Source organism: Sinohyriopsis cumingii, chromosome 1 (genome assembly GCF_028554795.1).
Source record: "Sinohyriopsis cumingii isolate HCF-2022 chromosome 1, ASM2855479v2, whole genome shotgun sequence".
NCBI classification, from domain to species: domain Eukaryota; kingdom Metazoa; phylum Mollusca; class Bivalvia; order Unionida; family Unionidae; genus Sinohyriopsis; species Sinohyriopsis cumingii.
The window spans coordinates 140,524,898-140,537,779 of record NC_142961.1 but is presented as its reverse complement, the minus strand read 5'-3'; the positions used below and the strand labels follow the sequence as shown (position 1 = coordinate 140,537,779).

At 35.3% G+C, this 12,882-nt stretch overlaps 1 long non-coding RNA gene across 6 annotated transcripts in view; it reads right to left on the bottom strand.

The window, feature by feature from the left end:
- LOC149808019 (uncharacterized) overlaps positions 1–12,882 on the bottom strand; it is a 222,550-nt gene that overhangs the window by 194,186 nt on the left and 15,482 nt on the right. The gene's annotated exons all lie outside the window — the stretch shown is intronic.

The window sequence follows — 12,882 nt, the reverse complement described above, 5'->3', positions numbered from 1 at the left end:
TGAAGTCATGTTCTATCCGATCAAACGTTTTTTCTTGATCGAATAGAAACATGACTCTCTCCTTTAATATTTAAAAAATTGATTGTGGCAGATATAGTATTATTTATAATGTTTCTCCCTATTCCCCCTCAGCTTTGATTTATATCAATTATTGTGTCTAAACAATTTCTTATTCTGTTAGTTATTATTTTACTTAAAATTTTATAGTCATTATTTACAAATATTACAGGTCTCCAGTTTTTTTAATTCTTTCTTATCTCCTTTCCCTTTATATATTAGAGTAATAATCCCTTCCCTTAAGCTTTTTGGCATCTCCCTGTTTAAAGTATATTATTGTAAAACAGTTCTAATGTGTTTACTAATTCACGTCGGGGCCCTGAGTGGCCGAGTGGTCTAAATCACTCTCTGTTACGGATCACTGCCATCTCACCTCTATCTGCATGGGTTTGAGTCTCAGATTCAGCCAATGTGGGTATGTGAGAAAGCTTGCCAGTAGCTTCTCGTGGGTCGGTGGTTCTTTCCAGGGTTTTCCCGGATTCTTCCTCCACCATTAAAACTGGCCGCCATGTATAGCCTATCGTGTGCTGAAAAATGGGAGTTAAACCCTACAACAACTAATTCAATTTGAAACTTAATACAGAAATCTGATATTATATTTTCAGATCCTGGGTATTTCCCTTTTTCTAGACTGTTTATTGCTTTTAGAATTTCCCCAGCTGTAATAAATTTGTCACAATTTTCTCTAGCATCTGATGGCATTTGTTTATAATCAGTCTCTGGTAAATAGTTGTTTATTGTATCATCATCAATGTTTTGGGTTTTATATATATTGTCATAATATTTTTTTTATACATTCTAGTATATCCTTTTTATCTTTATAGGTCATATCATTTGACTGAATATACTATCTTTTTATGTCACCCCCCTTTTAATTTCCATTTGCCTATAGATTCCCCTACCTTTTATTTATATAAATGTCCATATTTCCCTGCTCTAATTTTTATGCCCTGAGTAGTTTCCTTTTCTAATTCTTTCTATCTTCCGATTCTGGTAATGGTCCATTTTTAGTTATAAGTTCGAAATATTTCTCTTGAACCCACTGATTCAGAGAGAGCATTCCCTGAAGACCTTTTCTAGCACTAAACTTCTGGTCTGATTGTGTTTGGTGCAGACCTTTTATCTAACTCTGATCTACATATCAAAATGCACAAAATCTAATTATGTAATCCAAAAATATAGCCATATATCTACTCTCCATACACACTCTTTTCCAACTGATACTGTATGTTAGAATTTCCAAAAATATTATATTGAGTAGGAAATTACTTGTAAATTTTTTATGAGCAAATTATTCAAAATTAAGCTCTAACTACCCAACTCTATTTTAAGCACTTTATACCTACTAAAAGAGATTCAAATTTCCCTTCAACTGGTCACTAATTTTAATGTTCAAGTATTAAGGTCCACTTGCTATAATTGAATTTAATTAGCTTTATGAACAAATAATCCAATTTCTCAGCACTGTAACTGGACACCATTGCATTTGAGTAGCTGCTAACATTGTATTCACCCCAAATCCTAAATTCTGCCCTATACATGTAATAATAATACCCCCCATATATATATATATATATATATATATATATATATATATATATATATATATATATATATATATAAAATCTTTGCATATCAGTGTATAAGCTTTGGATCTTGAGTAATACATGCATTAACTCACAGTTTCATTTGAATACAGCAATGGTGGGGGTGGGGCAATTCCAATTTTGACTATTAGTCTATGAAGGAGGGTACATGGAAAATGGTCTGCTTAAATGAAATTTCACTTCCACAACAGTGATTTTCTGTTGCCTGAGCTGGTAGGGCAAGGCACTTACCATCCCCTGAACTACTGTAATGTTGAACAGTTTGTGAATTTTTAACATTGTATACAGCTATGAAACATGTTTTCTGCTTAAACAGGCAAGACACGAGCTCCTAGGAGATCATAGTACAAAACTGAAACTTATGGTAATATCATACAAAAAGTTTCACTTGGATGGTACAACAGATGTTGAAAAATACATGACTTTTAGACACCATAATGAAACTTTAAAAAAAATTAAATGACAAAACACGCTTTCTGCACCAACGGGTCAGACATGCCGACATTAACTTCAACCCAATCAATGTATGGACTTTAGACCCATAGTAATGTTACCCTAAAGTTCAAACTGAATACAGCCACAGATAGGGATGATACTGTCTGTAACTTTCAAAAACTGTAATACAAAACTTAACCTTGTTCAGTTACAAGGAGCAAACTTTCCACATCAGCAGGTGAGACAGGCAAGAAAGAAATCCAGACATGCAGACTGGAACTTGTACCACATGATCAGCATATAAACTTTACATTCATAGTAATATTATCTTAAATTTTCTGCTGAATGCATCCACTGATGTGATGATACTGTCTGTAACTTTCAGAAACGTAATACAATACTTCAATGTTCTTTGCCTTATTGAGCTGCAAACTTTCTGCTTGAGCATGTGAGACAATCAAGCCTGGACCTCCTAGCCTATATGCGTATAAATTTCCAATCCACAATAATGTCCATTTTAGCTGAATGCACACACTGATGCAGATGAGCTGGGACTTTCAAAAACTTGTACTAAATATTTCAACACTGTTGACAACGCTACCGTCATTGCAGTTACTGGCAGGGTAGTGTCTGCTATATCTGACTATGCCTATGAGATAATATTACCCTCTTAAATTACATCCCCTTAACTGCCTCAGTGACACATAAAGCGACAAAGTAATATAATAATCTTCATTTGTCAAAAGATTTACAGCTAATGGGCAAATTTTCAAAAGTACAAAACCAAACATGCATACACAGACAATGCATACAAAATGACTAAATACAGACATTGTGGATGGCAGCAATAAATAAGCAAAATTATAAATTGTGTAGTTATCAAATAATTTTGGTGTTTTATGGCACAGCAACACAAGAAGGTCATTTATTGCTGAGGCAATTGGAGTAAATGCCTTCCACAAGGACACACATTTGTAGCAACCCAGACTGGTGTGATGGTTGGATTCAAACTCTTACCCTTTCCACTGTGGCTCTGGCACACTAATCACTCAGCCACCACAGCTACTGATCTAATTAACACTTACACAAGTCAACATGTATGTTACTATATGCGTGTGTGTATTAATGTCCCCCAAATTTTGACCCATGTTTGCCTCTTGGGTGTGCTTGTTTTGGCATGAAAAAAAATAAATATACCTGCATTTTTAAGTGTACGTTCATCCATGTCTGTGTTAATGCTACGAAAGCAAAAGTCTCTAATAGCGACAAAAACTGTAATATAGCAATTAATATCTATTTTAAAACAACATATTTAGCAATCAAAACATTCAAGATTTGTGGTGGTCTGCTGAGAAGTAATGTGAAGTCTTTGATGGTCACTAGTGACCGTGTGACATATTTTGAGGTTAAAGGCATGTCTGTGGCAATGATCTAATTTATTTTTGTTGTTGTGGGTTTAATGCAATTTTTCAGCACATGTACATGGCAGCCAGTATAGCTGGTGAAGGAAGAAATGGGGGAAAACTCGGTAAGCACCACAAACCCACTGTAAGCTACTTGCAAGCTTTCTTACTTGCCTACATTGGCAAAGGCCAAGACTCAAACCCACAAGGACAGAGATGAGATGGCAGTGATCATTAAAGGCAAACAGTTTAGTCCACTTGGCCTCATTAATTATCTGATGGCTGAACTAATGATGGAAGGAACTTACACTGGGTAATTTATCATTTAATTAATGAATATTAATATGAAATGAAAAGTAATTCAGAAAATAGTGGAAACTATTACAATAAATGCTGTTGAATAATGAGTGAATATTAATGATCCTGAATGGAAAATTTCCAAGTACAGCTCCTTTCAAGAAAAATATACTTAAATGCCCCTGTTTTCTCGAGTCACTTATGCACCTGATAAAATGATAAGTAGTCAAGGAAAAGATGATAGTACAGCGTAGATGATAAAGTTAAGGGGGCAAAACTGTAAAAGCAAATAGGATTATTTATATTTAAGCACTCCAGTAAAACATCTCTTGAGAAACCACTGCTATGAGAGACCATTATATTTTGGCAGAAGTGGCAATCTTTCCAGTCAGGTTCTACTGTATTACGGCATTACGTACAATCTATTATTTTCCTTTGTCTCTTTAAATGTTGCATGTCCCCAAGATTTGGAGGATGTGGGACACAGTGTTGTGTACCAATGGAATCCCAGGTGCAAAACTCAACATATAAAACTGAATCAGTATTCATTGGCTATGTACAGAATAAAGAAAGATCAGAAAGTATTTTCCATGATTGGTTAACAGTTTTCTATTCTAAATAATGAGTAATTCCTCTTTTTGTACATATTATGTAGACCACTTCGGTGGCCTAAGTGGATAGTGTCTGCCTTGGATGCAGGTCATAGGTTTGAACCCCGGCCAAGTCATATCAAAGACTTAATAAAAATGTTACAAATAGCTGCCTTACTTGGTGCTAAGCATTAAGAGGTTAGTGTTAGGACTGGTCAGCCTGGTGTCAGGATAATGTGACTGGGTGGGACATGATGCTACATGTCTGCAGCATGATGCTGCATTGACAGACATCACCATAAACTGCAACACTGGAGACATCATACTGATATGACAGTAAAATTGTTAAAGCTATGTTAAAAATTCAAATCACACATGTGCACACAAAGACATTATGTAACCATGTCATTTTTTAAAATATGAATTATACTAATTTCTGTCAATAAATATTCAGAATAATATGTTACACAAGATAATTTTTTCATTTTAATATTTAAACCTAGGATATATTTTCAAAGAAAAATCATCATTCTCATTTATCTACAACCTGAGTATTTGATACAAAATAATAATTCTAAATTTTTACTTTTGAAAATGCATGGAGCAAATTCATAGTAAACATATGATTAATTTGCAATGATAATTACAGATATGTTGTGACTAAGAGAGAATTGCAGTACATACTGCTCAAGTACATACTGTTCAACTGTCCCAGTAGTCCAGTACATACTGCTCAACTATCCAAGTAGTCCAGTACATACTGCTCAACTGTCCAAGTAGTACAGTACATACTGCTCAATTGTACATGTAGTACAGCACAAACTGCTCAACTGTTCAGTACATACTGCCCAACTGTTCAAGTAGTACAGTACATACTACTCAATTGTCCGTATAGTACAGTACATACTACTCAATTGTCCGTATAGTACAGTACATACTGCTCAATTGTCCATGTAGTACAGTACATACTGCTCAACTGTCCAAGTAGTACAGTACAGACTGCTGAATTGTCCAAGTAGTACAGTACATACTGCTCAATTGTCCATGTAGTACAGTACATACTGCTCAATTATCCATGTAGTACAGTACATACTGCTCAATTGTCCAAGTAGTACAGTACAAACTGCTCAACTGTTCAGTACATACTGCCCAACTGTTCAAGTAGTACAGTACATACTACTCAATTGTCCATGTAGTACAGTACATGCTGCTCAATTGTCCAAGTAGTACAGTACAGACTGCTGAATTGTCCAAGTAGTACAGTACATACTGCTCAATTGTCCATGTAGTACAGTACATACTGCTCAATTGTCCATGTAGTACAGTACATACTGCTCAATTGTCCAAGTAGTACAGTACATACTGCTCAACTGTCCAAGTAGTACAGTACATACTGCTCAGGGAACCTGTGTGGCTGAGTGGTCTAAAGCGGTCACTGTTACATATCACTGCCATCTCACCTGTCATCATGTGTCTGAGCCTCAGACTCGGCCAATGTGGGTATGTGAGAAAGCTTGCCACTAGCTTCTCATGGGTCAGTGGTTCTTTCCGGGGTTTTCCAGGGTTATTCCTCCACCATTAATACTGGCCACCATGAACAGCCTATCTTGTACTGTAAAATGGTGTTAAACCCTATAACAACAACAACATACTGCTCTACTGTCAAAGTAGTACTGTACATACTACTCAAATATTATAGAAGTTAGAGTATATACTGCTCAACACTAGCGGTGAACATTGCTCAATACTGCAATAATTTTACCATATTACAGTACATGTTGCTCAACTATTATAGTAGCTACAATGCATACTGCTTAACTGTTAGAGTAGTTACATTACATACCACTCAACAGTAACACAGTGAATACTGCTCAGTACTGGTCAACTGTTAGAGTAGTATAATACATATTGCTCAACTATCATAGTAAAGCGCATACTGTTATACTGTTATAGCACTCAGTAAATACTGCTCAAATATTACAGTAATAAAGTGCATACTGCTCAACTATTAGAGCAGTACAGTACATATTAAACTACTTATAGTTTTTACAGTTCATGCTGCTCAACGATTACTTAACACAAATGCTCAAAACTGATCAAAGCTAAAGTACATTTCATGTATATACTGAGATGAATAAAATAAAAACATTACAATTTTCCATCATACACACTCTATTTTAAAGCTCATTCACTTCATTATTTAATCAGAGAGTGCAGTCGTTGATTACACAGCTCACTTTATTTTGAGTTGCCAGTAGCCACTGTAAACATTTATTAGTTTGTATAAAATATGTGTAGACTGAAGTGAGTCTGACAACTGAATCTTGGCCTCTTTTTAAACTAAAGTCCTTTTTGGCTTATTTTCTTTTTAAACCTTAACTTTAATTGGTAATATATATCACTATGTTGATATGTTGTTAAATGACATACATACTACATACATACATACACACAGACACATACATACATACATACATACAATGCCCTGGCATCAAGTAGAGGTACTATAATTAGGTAACAACAATGTGAGATTCATTTTTGTCACTTGTCACTTGTCAGAAAGGGCACTTGTCTGAGTTGGCTAGGATTCATATGGCTCAAAAGAATCCATGTAGTCATGAACTCAACACATGTATTTAAACTAGTGTGTGTGTGTGTGTGTGTGATTTGGAGGGGTCTTTAAGCTAGAAAATGATACAATGCATATCACAGTGACCGTATTTGATTGTAAGGGTATTGTACAAATAGATGCAACAAATTAAGAAGTTTTATGATCTGAACATAAACAATACCCATGTCAAGTTTGCTTAATCCCAGTTCGTACGTCGTGTATAAACATACCGCAGCTAGAGTTAATCTCTTACGCAAGGTTACCATGACCAGAGAGAAGAACTGACACTTGGATTGGCACAGACTTTAGATAGCGTAACTTCCCACCTAAGTGTTACAGCTTTGTCCTAGATCAGAGGAACCGAGAGAGAACGGGGCGTGTTCTAAATCCATGCTCACATGGACAGACAGCAGGAAGGACATTGTCCACTAAGTTTGATTGGATTGAATCAAAGCGACATCTAATTGGAATTGAGATGGGGGTGTGATAATAATTTTGATCCAAATTATTACTTCTAACTAGCAAATGAATATTTAGTCTTGCCTAGGAAGACTGATGAGCAATATAGGGTTACTCCAAGAAAGCCACTCATAATTTGGTGGTAAAACTTAGAGGAGGTTCTAAGGAAAGACAAAGCTTAGTAAAGGTCAGTAAGTTATTTGCTTGATTTTTGCAGAATCTTACAGCATTGTAATTGTAATTATCTGTAGTGTGTATACTTAATTACTAGGACCGTTTAGTACATAGAATTACCTTTGTAGTGTTTAATTTACATGCGTATTTGAGAAATGAGTTTGAGTATTATACAGAGAATTATGTAGATTGTTAGCTTGTGGTCAGAATTAATTTTTCATTCGCTAATAGGTTACTTCATAGTAAACTAGTGCACTTATTTATGTGATATGTTAGAATTTACACATGCCTGAATTGTGAATTTGGGAAATGGTTGAAGAGTGTAAGATTAGTTAGTATGGATATTTGAATATTTGTGTACTTTGTACGAGTTGTAATGTAAAGAAATGTGTCTGTTGTGATATTGTTTAGCACAATGGGATTAGGAATATGTACTGATGTGATGCAATTTATTGATGTATATATGAGAAGTAATTGATACAGTGCTTTTATTACAACGTTGTTTTACCATATAAGAATGTACAAGTATTTCGATGTGAATGAATGCGTGACCAAAGAAATTTAATAGCTGTTATCTGATGATAGGCTGGGTGTAGTGTGAGATGAGAGGGCTAAGGAAAATATTGTACCATCCTTGTGTTTGCACAGGAATCTTTTTGGGAGATGGACCTTCCAGTTTTGTGAGTCCTGAGTATCTAAGACGGGTGACAGAAGTGCTACTAGCAGAGCTATAGAGTCGAGAAGGAGGAGGAAAAGGAGTCGAGGAGGAGAAGGAATTTGGAGAAAGTTCATACGAAGAGGAGAAGGAATTTGAGCAATAGGAGAGAAGAATACACAGATGAGTAGAATACAAGGACAGGTGGAAACTATCTCACTACAAATCAAATGATGCAATTGGCTGTACCTGGGTCAAGTGGAAGGAGAGTACTTGGGAAATTTTAATTATTTGATTATTGAATTGTCATTGTTATTAGCTGAATTTCACTTTTTTGTATATTCAGTCTTTTAACCGTCGGCATTGCTGACTGGGGGCTCAGAGCTTTACATCTATCTTTCACTAATTTAACTTCCAACCAAAACTGAGCCTGGGTGTGACTGCTATAATTATTTAAATAAAATATTGAAAGTACCCAGCCCACACCTACAACAGTGACCGCATGACAAGCCATCACACCACAACCCAATGTGAAAACTTCAAGCCCAAAATTTCAACAAAGTCAAGGAAGCATGAAATATAGGTCACAGGGACAATTTGACTACACTGTTATACATGAAGATCTGACAGCAAATGCTTAGGGGTCACGTTCTAGAAGGTAAGCTATGTTATTACCATAATCACTAATTTTATCAACCAATCAGATGACGTCTTATATCTATGCATTTGGAGACTTGGCAGTGTGTATGACGAGCGGGAATGTGTACAAAAAATTGATTTGATTCACTTTCAGATTTTGTAAGCTGTTTTTCCATTGGCTAACACAAAGGTCACCAAAACATGACCCTTAAGTGGTGGTCATCAAATCTTCACATAGGACAGCAGAGATCTGATTTTAATCAGATTGGTCACTGCCAATTCCAATAAGGGTGTAATACTTATCAAGTGCATCCCCTCACCAAATAGAATGTATATAGGTACATTTGTTGTCAAACAATGGAAGGACCAAAGAACCCAATTCAATATACAAACACTAAACATGCTTTTAAAACTTGTTACATTTATTGTTGAACATGGATAGCATTAAAGAATCCTGTTAGCATAACAAAATTATAACAATATCAAAACAAGGAAATTTAAACATCACAACTTACACAGAAATGTAGTATTTATAAACCCCAAACATAAAAATATTAGTTACTTCAAAGAATAAATTACCTCCTTCGCTGTTTTTTTAAAATTCAAATTGTTTTGCTTCAAAATGAACTCAGTGACATCTGGACTTACCCCAATCTATTTTTTGTCTACCATATAAATTTCTAGTCTTTACAGCCTATTCACTGTCTTATGTTAGAGACACTTGAAATATCTGTTCAACTTCTTGAAACAAAAGATCAAAGTTGACATCTACAGGTAGGTCAATTATCTGACAATCCCAAGTAACCATTAAAGCTTCTCATAACAAGGCTACCTGGGGGTAATTGATAAGGGTACAGGCACCTGCCTAGGCTTGGTTGTTCAAACAGCAAGAAGGTCAAGGGTTATTATAGGGTACTGATTATAGTATCTGAGGGTTAAACCCATCCTATCTGAGCATACAGATCTCCACTATCCTACATGAAGACCTTACAGCTACCAGCTTTGTGGTCACGATGTTTTGGTGACTACTGAATTACCCAACAGAAGTGCACACTGCTCAGTCTCCCAAACATCAAGATAAAAGACTTCATCTGACTGGCTGCAAAAATTTGAAATTACAGTAATAATATATGTCATCAGAGCAGTCAATGTCAGATCTTCATGTATGACAGTGGAGATCTCATTTGAATCAAATTGTGATGATTTGAGGAAGCATAATTTCCACATTGCAGGGTTTGATTGTTTACTTGATTATTTTAAGGTGACATGTCCTGGGACAAGTAGTCCTGACTTTTATCCCTTAAATGGCTTTAGCACTGACATACATGTACCAACTACCATATATATATATACGCACTTAGATTACAGTATATACTCACTTAGACAAGTCCAAATGCAAACTGGATAGACCCAGATCTGTCGTCAAATAATACGCCAGTAGATCTGGTTTTGTGCAGTTTGTAAGGAGTAATCAGTAGAACAAATAAAGCAGACCCTACTCTGCTGGTGCATTACAATATGGCAGATCAGGATCTTTGTTGTTTGCAATATGTTGTAAGTTTTAAGAGCATAAATATGGTAATCAACTAGAAAACCTTTTATGCTTCCAGACTAAATAGTGAACAACAAATCAAAACAAGCTAACAAAATTTGCATTATTAAATGGACCTTTTTGAACCATGATAATAAAGATTTTGGAATGCACCATGTACTTTCAAAAGCTGAATGTTCATGGGACAAATATCTTTAAATCTAAAAATCTACCGGTAATCATGATTCTGTGACTTGTTTAAAGTGCTTGGTTTTTTCAAAACATAATTAATGTAACAAAATAATAATGTAAAATAAAACAGCAATCACCCACTTTTACCATTCATAAAATCTATCTGAACAATTCCACATATTATGATTTTTCCTTTTTGTACTACTAAATTACGCAGTCTAAAAAACTGCATCTATCTTGACAATTTCAATGCTACTGTGAGTCTGGATAATTTGCATAACTGCTTTTATTGTTTCCAAGATCTTTTAAGAAAAAATATTACAGCACAATTTCATACATTACTAAAGTTAGACACATGAAAGTTGAAAGAATTGTACCTACAAATTTCACTATTTTTAGCATGGCAGGGGAATAGGGTAGATAGATTTACTGTATTGCTTTACTGTTGAGGAAGTTTTATCCCTGGCAAAAAATACCACAATATTTATAGTAAGCAATGAAATGATGTTCTTTCTACACATGGATTTTTATAATTTGCCCAATACTCAGTCAACTTCAACATTTCATGGTCAATAAGCAATGTGAAGGCCAAGGAAATTTCACAACAGCTGTGCAAGAGCTATAAGTATTACACAATACACTGACATGCAAACTTTTGTAGTCCTTGGGTTGACTGATCTAGGACTATACTACATGTATGTTAGTACCTACCATACTGACCTGCTTCTAAGCCCCATTCAAAAGATTGGCAATACTCTCCAAAGCAATCAAACCTGCATGTAATACTTACTACATGTATGGAATCACTATGATCTGGGTCACTGCAGGAAGGACTGAAGGTGTGGTTTGAGGGTAAGGGAGAACCTCATATATACAGACAAAATTTCCCCATCCCCCTCTACCAATCCTTCCATTTATTACCAAAATCCCCTGTCATTTAATTACTATAAAGTGATATTAGAAATAAGCAAAATAAAAATGAAGATCTGAACTAATTAACCCCCAGCATTTATGCATCATGAGGTTGTAACCTACTTTCAAGCTCTGTAGTATCAAGGTCATTTAAGATGTACCAAAGAGGGTGGCTTTAAAGAAAAGTAGATGGATGCAGTTCTACAATGATACCAAATAATCTAGATTTTCTACTCGCATTACAGATTACAGAGAGAAAATCATAATATTTGAGACATCAATTTTGTTTTCCAAATATTTGCTGGTTGTCAGAACCAGACCTGTGCCAGGATTTTAGACTTCTTGGCCTGAGATCAGTCCAAACTGCACATGGACTGGTGATCCTTTGCAAAAACTAAGGTCTCACTGGATAGTTTCATGTTTTGACCCACCCACCCCAATTATCACAATTTATAAATTCACACATAAGCTAAATCTGTAATATGGTCTACATTTACTTTGAGTTAGGCTTGGAAATGGCTTGGCTTGTTGGTGACTACCTGTCACAGTTAGACGAGCATTGGAGATCGAATGCGTAACTTGGACTGCAAATGAGCAGCTGACTTGGCTTACGTATTTACGGGTGTCTGCTACAGAGGTAAATATCTAAAAATCTAGATGGTTGAAGGGTGATGAAAAGTATGCTAATTTGTTATAGTACTAGTGAACTTTATTCATGCATAAGGCAGATACTGGTTCTTTTAGTTGCCTTGTCACAGGAAAATATTCAGAATAGCTCTTTCCTGTCAAAAATGAATGTAAAAAAGAGGGGTTGGTGGTAGTGTTGGTTCAGTATAAAAGCCACCAGTTGCATAAGGAATTAACCTTAATACCTCAGTCAGAATCTTACAAGCATCCTTTTTAAAAAAAGTTGTTAGTTTTTATTTGTATCTTTAATGTAATATTATTATAATTTTTCTGCAACAGGTCATCATCAGATGAAAATATGCCCCAAAAACTATCCAGTGAGACCTAAGATAAGAGATTTGGAGCAAAAAGTGGCCAGGACATGAAAATGACATGTCCTATAAGCAAAAAAAAAAAAAAAAAAAAAAAAAAGAAAGGACAAGGCAAGAGTTCCAACTTTTACCCTTCTGCACATGCTCAAAGAAAATACCCAATGAAAAATTATATTTTTCACACAACTATGCATCCGACTAAAGAAAAATCTTTTGGAAGCAGACATATTTCGATGTATTCAACAGTAACCACCAAATGTGTTTCCTACTTCCATGTCATCAAATCATACCTGCATGAAACAAGTTCAAACTGAGCACAAAT